Raw genomic sequence first — 8,371 nt, 5'->3', positions numbered from 1 at the left:
TCTGTGAGAATGTGTGAAAAGCTCCCGCAGCAGGAGGAGAGGGCGTCCTCCAACAGGGAGGTAAAGAGAGGCAGATTTGGATGAGTGCAGGAGAAGGGGGAGCGTGTGGGGGGGGGGTGATGGTGGAAGCAAAGGGTTGGCAGGAAAATTAACCAGCCCCTGAGGTGCCAGCAGGACCCTGGGCCCCCACTGGGCAGGTTGGAGGAGGTTGGAGGAAAGGCCCTAAGTCTTGGTTCTCACTGTGGGGAAGAACCCTCAATCCCGGACTTACAAGGCCCAGAGCAGTGCAGGAACTCGCCTGTGGTCATATGGCAAGAGACCAGAGCTGTCCCTGTCCGGGGCCTTGCCTGGCAGCTGTAGGCTTCTCTCAAGGGAGAGGGTCTTTCTTGGCAGGAACCTGGTGCCCTGGGTGATTCCAAGGCCTTGGAATCATTCTTCCTCTTTAGAAATGTGGTCTTTCTTGCCTTTAGGGTTCAGGCCTTCCCTCACCTGCAGCTCCCAGGAGAGGTGTCCAGCTCACTAGGGTCTCCCTGAGGGGCAGGGTTGGGGAGTGGGAAAGAGGCTGCCGGAAAAGGTCTGTCCCTGGGGATGAGCTGGTTTCAGGAGGGAGAGGGGAAGTGCAGGTGGGACATGCTTGAACTCTCTGAGAGCTGTCCCTCCTTCCCACACAGCCTCAGGCCTTTGCGCAGGTATTTCCCCTGCCTGGACAGTTTTCATCCTCAGCCTTTGCCTGCCTTCTGATCCCAGCTCAGAGTCTCTGAGCACAGAGGCCTCCTCTCATCATCCAGGCCCAGATTAGCTTCCCTGATGCGTGCTCCAAGGACCCCATCCCCTCCTCACCCCATCTTTGCTCTGCACCCTATCACCGTCACTGTCCACCACCCAACACCATCCACCACCACACCACACTTGTCACCCAGAATCCCCAGGGGCAAGTCTGCCCTCCCTCAAGCCTGCTGCTCCTCCTGCCATCCCTTCTCATCGCATTCAGCCAACTGCCAGGCCTGAACCCACAAGGCACGTCTGGAGCTGCCTTCCCTGTCTGCACACATCCAACCTCAGAACCACACAAAGAAGGGGCCTTCCTGGCAGCACAAGGCCTCGCCATGGTGGGAATGTTTCATGGCCCTTTGCTATTCCTCTGGGGGGAGCTGAGGGTCCCTAAGAGCAGATGTGAGCTAGTGTGTACCCCCTTCCCCCCAACACACACATTCATATGGCTGGTTGACCAAGGAGCTGTATCATCAGAACAGTTCAAGTGCCTAAGAAACAGATTTACCTTTTCCCACTAGTGCCCATGGATTTCTTGCAAACGGGCCACCATGCTTCTAATGGACAGGCTGAGGCGAGGGGAGGGTCAGCTCCCTGCCCTCCTGGTCCTAAGGAGGCTGGCACAAATCTAAGCTAAGGAGGCGGCTTTCTACTATGGGTCTGTCTCACATCCCACTGTAAGGGATGAGCAAGGGCTGAGCAGTCTGTGGTGCCTGTTGCTGGAGAGTAAGCCAGCCTCTGCCCAGACCAGCTCCACCAGGCTGGAGAGGTGCTCCGATGGAGGCCTGCTGAGACATAGACTTGCTCTGCTTGCCCTTGAACTTTGGGACAGCTTCTTCCCCAACCCTTGGTGGGGTGCCTGCCTGGGCCGGTGTTCAGACAGCAGCATCTAAGCCAGGCCAGGAGAGGACCGTGAAGGGCTGGCAACTCTTCTGCCCTGTACAGAACTCCTGGCTGCACACATACACATATACATGTAAGGATACATACAACACAGGCACCAACACACATAGTCCTACCCATATAACCACATATGCCCATGGGCACATAAGTGTATGTACAGAAATACACAGATACGGACCTATACATCTGTGCAGAAATACACAATACATGTGCACACACACTCTGTTGTATGTAGACACACACGCTTCCAGACCCACGTCTGGGTGCTCGCCACTCCTATTAGGGGAATACCCACAGACATGTCCTCCAGAGGGGCGGTTACCAGGCTGGTGGGATCCACGGTCCTCTCCCCTCAGCCCTCTAGTCACCTAGGCTCACATTGTCCTATTGGCTGTTGCTGGTATCTCCATAGCAACAGGTTCTGGATGGAACCGGAGTCCACCCCTGCCTTTCCAGCAGGGGCCTGCCAGGCCCTGGGTAATGGCAGTGTAGTGTGGGAAAGCTGGGACAGCTCTGGGGTGGGGGAGCCACGTGCCCATTTATCTGCGCCCTCTCCTGCCCAGGTGTGCAGGGCAGACCTGGTGAGAGTGCAGGGCCTGGGGGAGCAAGTAGCCCTGGCAGAAAAGTGGGTCACACCCAGGATGATTAGAGCACAAGACATGGCAAGACGGAAGCAAGGGCCTGGGAGATCTGTGGGGAATCCCCAAGGCTGCTTGGAGAAGGCAAAGGGAAGGGGGAGGAGAGAGCCTGGCCAAGAGGGAAGCCTCCCTGTTCATTCTCAGACATTTTCTCAGCACCTGCCCCATACCAGGGAGTGTGCAGGACAGCGAAGGGGGGACTCAGATGGCACAGACCAACATAATTCTTCTCTCTCAGAGCTCCCCACCCAGCAGTGACAGAGCAAGCCCTTGGCCAGCCTCTCCACATGGAGTCCCTGGGGTCACTCACTTGAGGGTGTACCTTTCCAATCACAGCCCAAGGGGCCAGCCCAAGGATGGAAAACAGAGGACACACATCTACTGCTCTTCCATGCTTTGTCCCTGGCAGACATTACTAGTCAACCACAGCACATTTTCTTGCTGAGCCATGCCCTGGTCTCAAAACCCTTCCAAGCAGGCATGACCAGCCGATTGTCATAGGCAAGAAAGCTAAAACCTATTTGCTTAGGTTTTAGTTCATAGCCAGACCAGCTATGCCCTCCCTGTCCCCACTGCCAGCTCAGCTCACCCTGACTTCCTCCTGCTTGCTCCCTACACTGTGTGCCAGATACAGTGCCCCTGCCTCCACATGTGTCTTCATTCCATGCCCCCACCCTCTGAAATCATCTCCAGCTTCTGAGGGGCCACAGCTTCAGAAGGCCTTCCCTGCCTCATTGCAACAGTCTGCACCTTCTCCTAATCCTTTCCTGTGGGGCCCAGCATTTTACTTCATTTTGTTTTATTTTTATTGTTAGTTTTTTTGAGACAGTATCTTGCTCTGTCACCTAGGCTGGAGTGCAGTGGTTTGGCCACAGCTCACAGCAGCCTCGAACTCCTGGGCTTAAGTGATCCTCCTGCCTCAGCCTCCCAGAATGCTGCGATTACAGGTGTGAGCCACCACACTGGGCCAAGTCCAGCATTTTCTACCCTCTACCCACTTAAGGGCACCTCAGCCTGCAGGGTCTAGGGTGGGGCTTCACCTCTGTGGCTTCTTCCCCTAGGTTAGCCTTCCTTTCATCATTGAAGTCCCATCTCCTATGAGGTCACCAAGGTCCTGGGCCCCACCCTGCCCTCCATTCCAAGCTCTCCCAGGCATGGGGCGCCCCTCAGAGCAATGGGGATCTGCTGGGCTGGTCAGCCTAGGCAAGTGAGCATTTAAAACTCTGCTTGGAGCCAAGTTGGGACTGATGTCAAGAGGGCCTGGTTTCTGTTCCCGCAGAAAGACCACACCCTGCTTTGTCCCCACTCCATTGCAGCCTCTTGCTTTCACATCCTCAGCCCTGTATTCACCCCAGATTCCCCAGTGGGGTGAGCAGAGCAGGACCTGTCTGGCCGTTCTATAGATAGGAAAGCTGAGGCCCAGGAAGGGAAGTGTCTTGCCCAAGGGCCTGGCTCCAGCCTCAGCCAGTTACTCACTCACCCACCAGGCCTGGGGTGAGTCACGGTGGCCCAGGTGATGGGAAGGAAACACATAAACACGGGCAATTGGGAAGGACGGTCTGCAGGGAGGGTGGATGCCCGCCTCAGGCTCCCAGTGATGAGTTCCCACACAGGCTGTCTTGGGCTTAATGGGCTTGCACACTCCCAACTGTCTCAAAACATCTTCCCTTCTGGCCTCGAATCCAGGCTTTGCATCAGCCCTGGGAGCACTGCCAACCCATTTTACAAATGGAGAAACTGAGGCCCATGGCCACAAATCAAGCAGTGGCAGGGGGCTGGGCCCCAGACTAAAAACCTAGAGCTCCTTTCCCCCGCCCAGGGGTTCCCAGCTGGCTCTGACTGTGGCTCCAGTCTCCTCCAGGCTCAAGTACAGTCCACAGGGAGCCCTGCTCTGCCAGCTCTTTCCCGTCTCTGGGGAGGCCCAGCGCTAGCAGGGTGGGAGACAGACTGGGAGGACAGGCAGCTGTGCATGCCCATAAAGAGAAGGGCTCTGTCTTCCACAGAGCATTCGTGCTACCAAATGCCTTTTCCACTTCCATGACAGAGATGGCTAATCCATCCCAGTACTCAATTTCAGAAGCCATCTGGCCACCACTACACAGCCCAGATTCTCCCCCTTCTCCCCTAGACCACCTGCTGCGCCTCCTCCCCGGGCCTCTGCCTCCATCCCGACAGTCATTCCCCACACAGCAGCCAGAGGGATCTTTTGAGAAGGTGGAGGCAGCCTCTCCTCCTCCACAGCCTCCCACTGTCCCTGGCATAGAGTCTACACTCTGTATAGAGTCTACACTCTGCTCTGTGACCCCTCCTCTCCCTCTTCTCCTCATCCTGGATTCTCCAGCTGCTTTCACTCTCTCAACTGAACTTCCCCAGCCTAGGCTCCCTCTGCAGGGCCTCTGCCCTCATTGATCCCCCTGCTGAAACGCTCTTCTCCCAGCTCTCACCTTTGACTACCTTCTTATTCTGTCCCCGAAACCCACTCATCCTCTAAGGGCCACAGTGGGCACCTGGGAAGTGGCAGAGCCAGGATTGGAACCCTGGCCTACTTCTAGACTCTTCTGTGTTGTCAGCCATGAGCACATGGTCCTGTGATTTAAACATGTTTGGGGCCAGGCATGGTGGCTCACACCTGTAATCTCAGCACTTTGGGAGGCTGAGGTGGGTGGATCACTTGAACTCAGGAGTTCGAGACCAGCCTGGGCAACATGGCAAAACCCCATCTCTACAAAAAAAAAAAAAAAAATAGCTGGGTATGGTGGTGCTCATGTCTGTAGTCCCAGCTCCTCAGGACACTGGGTGGAAGGATCTCCTGAGCCTGAGGGGCAAAGGCTGCAGTGAGCCATGATCATGCCACTGCACTCCAGCCTGGGCGACAAAGCGAGAAGCTGTCTCAAAAAACCAAGGCAAACAAAACCCACAAACAAAACAAAGCATCTTTGGCCCTCCGTTGCCACACTCGATGATCCCAGAAGCCTCTTACTTCCATTCCCTCCTTGGGCCTTGGCCTGTTCTGTATGACCTGCCCAGAGTCACTCAGTGAGAGTCTCTGGAGCCAGAGGGCTCCCTGCCATGAAGGGATGGACCTGCTGGCACCTTGCCTGGCAGGCCTCATCTTGGCCTTGGACCATAGCCCTTGATCTCCCCCACCCAGCTACAGCTCCTCCGTCCTCCACAGAATGAGCCCAAACTCCCACCTTTTCATGGACCTGAGGGTCCCTGGGGTCTTAAGCCTGGGTTTTAGTCCTATACCACACCACCACCCCCCTTCAAGCCTGGAGGAGGGGCTGGGCTGGGTCAGGGGCTCTGACTCACCTGGGCACCCCATCTGCTGACACTGAGGTCATCCCTAGAGAGCCAGGAGAAGACACTCAACAGCCCAGGGAAATCAGGTGTGCTGCATCTGATGTCCTCGGGCCTCAGAGGCAGGCAGAGGAGAAGGGGAAAGGACTCAGATAAGCCCAGGTGGACTGGGTTCCCTGCTCCAAAGCCACAGGTGAGGGCTACACCTTCGCCTCTTGCATCCCCTTCCCCACGATCCTCAGCATCTCTGCCCTGGGATGATCTCTCGCCCTGCCTTACACTCCAGGGCTTGTGGGCTGCACGCCATGAGCCCGCCTGGGAGCCTGAGGGATGGGAGCCAGGGCTTTGCAGGAGCAGGAATCCTTAGCTGCATGCCCACCTGGCCACCATGGCACCCTTGGCCCCCTGCTCAAAGTTTCTGATCTTTTGAAGGCCACCTCTGCCAGGAAGGGCCTGGAGCCCAGGTGGTTTTAGCAGGGGATGGGGAGGGGGAGAGGACATCTCGGGCAGGCATTTGCTCAGCCAGAGCAATGGCAAGAAGTAGTGATGGGGCTGGGGTTGCCCTGGTTCTGTCCTTGCCAAACCAGCCTATGGTTTTTTGATTGGGAGAGCTGGCAGTGGGAGGTTCCTGACAGTGAAGACAGTCCAACCTTTGAGGCGGGGAGGGCAAAAGAGGCCAGGAGTTCTCATGGCACCTCGTGGGCGGATGTGCCAGGGGCTTAATTGCCTCATTAGCATCTGCCTGCTGCCTGGGCCTGTCTGGTCCCCTCCCTGCCTGCCCACGCGGCCCCGTTTTTCAGGAATCCTTCCTATGAGGCATTGATGGTGACAGTGAAGGTGACCATGACGAAGCTGGGAAATGGCTTGGGAGCCAGCTGGCCTGGCCCAGGTGCGGGGTTGCTGGCTTGAGGCCTCATAGCCCAGCACCATTCCACGTGGTTCAGCTGGCCAGCTGCCTGCCGGGACCTGGGTGCAGGCTGTTCCCAGGTAGGCAACAGCAGGAAATAGTCCAGGGACTCCCCTTCCTGCCCTGGCCCCGCCCAGCCTGACTCCGGCCACAGGGGCACATGCTTCAAGACTTGGATGACTCCCTTCCTGAAAAGATCAGGCCCTCGAGGAGGGAGGAGTTCAATGGCTCTCTCAGGGCTCCTAGTGGGCTCTCCAAGGTGGGGACAGGATGGACGAGGGCCTACTCTGCCTGGGACCCTGCCCACCTCCCTGCCCCTCCCTGTGGCTTATGTAGTCTCCCAGCAGAGGACAGCACTGCCCTGATACCCATCTCCAACAGGACAACCCTCTAGCCTGAGCCCTAGGAGCAGCTGAGAGCCCAGGGCTGGTGGGCTGAAGAGTGTTGGGAGGCATTTGGCTGGAACTGGAGCCCTCCCCAGAGACCCTGAAGCATCAGCCAGCCCACAGCCCCAAGGCCCCGCCCAAGAACTCAGTTTGAGGGGTAGCTGGATTCCCTAGGCCATGGGCACTACCCAGACTTGGAGCTCCCAGGAACAACTAAAAGGCCCGAGGAGCTGGAGCCCACGGAGCTGGGGAAACACAGCTCTGCTGCCTGCTATACACTTGGGGGGCCTCTGCAGTGCCCCAGCCCCTGGGCCTTAATCTCTCCATCTATAAAGCAGGGCAGTACCTTCTGCCTCCCCTGATTCCCAGGGAGTATGGGGCAGCCAGGGAAGTTCCACATTGGGCCCATCAGAGGAAAAGGAAAGGCCTCTTTGTCCTAAGTGGCTGGGTATGGGCCCTCGACTACCCCTATGCACTTTGGGCAGCAGGAGTGGCCTTGGCCTGACCCACCCGTGCCAGAGAAGGTCAAGTGCTGACCACCTGGCAGGCCCTTTGCCAGGCATAGCAGGACAGCCCTATGTGGCCCTCAGGTGACCAAGGTGTGAGTGTGCCATGTGTGTTGGGACAGAGCAGGGATAAGATTGGGTTGGGGTGGAGATAGGGGAGCTCCAATCTTGACCACCACTGGCCTCCCCTCTCCAAGCCTCAGTTTCTTCCTCTATAAGGAGTCCCCAGATCCCGGGCTGTGGAGAACCGCCTGAGCTCCACCTCCTATCAGGTCAGCGTCGGCATTAGATTCTCATAGCAGCGCGAACCCTATTGTGGACAGTGCATGAGAGGGATCTAGGTTGCACGCGCCATATGAGAATCTAATGCCTATGATCTGAGGTGGAACAGTTTCATCCCGAAACCATGCCTCCAGCCCAAGTCCATGGAAAAATTGTCTTCCACGAAACTGGTCCCCGGTGCCAAAAAGGTTGAGGACCGCTGGTCTATCAAATGGGGCTTCAGTCTACCAGGCAAGAGTGTTGCAAGGCAGCAGATGAGCTATGTTAAGGGCCTGGTCCTGCCTTCTGCTCAACCTCTTTGTGCCCAGAAAGTAGAGAGAGGACCTAGGGGTAGTCAAGGATTCCGTGTGGGAAGCCCCCTGGAGCAAAGGGATGAGAGGGGGCCTGTGAGCAGCTGTGCCAGGCAGTGTGGGCAGAGGGGGCTCTGAGCAGAGAAGCTGGCCCCCATAGGGAAATGGGGACAAAGGAGCTCGTCTGAGCCTAGAGCCAGGGGCTGCCCATCCCAAGGCTGATGTCGCAGTCGGAGAGTAGCGTGGACACTCCCAACACCCTGGGCCTGCCCGTGCAGGTCCCATCTCCTGGGGAAGGCCCTGCCTGCCAGCCTTTGCACCCACGCCGGCCCACTCGCCTGCCTGTTCTCCCACGGGGAAGAAACATCAGCGTAGGGAGAAACTCTGG

Source organism: Nomascus leucogenys, chromosome 4 (genome assembly GCF_006542625.1).
Source record: "Nomascus leucogenys isolate Asia chromosome 4, Asia_NLE_v1, whole genome shotgun sequence".
NCBI classification, from domain to species: Eukaryota; Metazoa; Chordata; class Mammalia; order Primates; family Hylobatidae; genus Nomascus; species Nomascus leucogenys.
Note: the sequence above shows the minus strand (reverse complement) of the source record.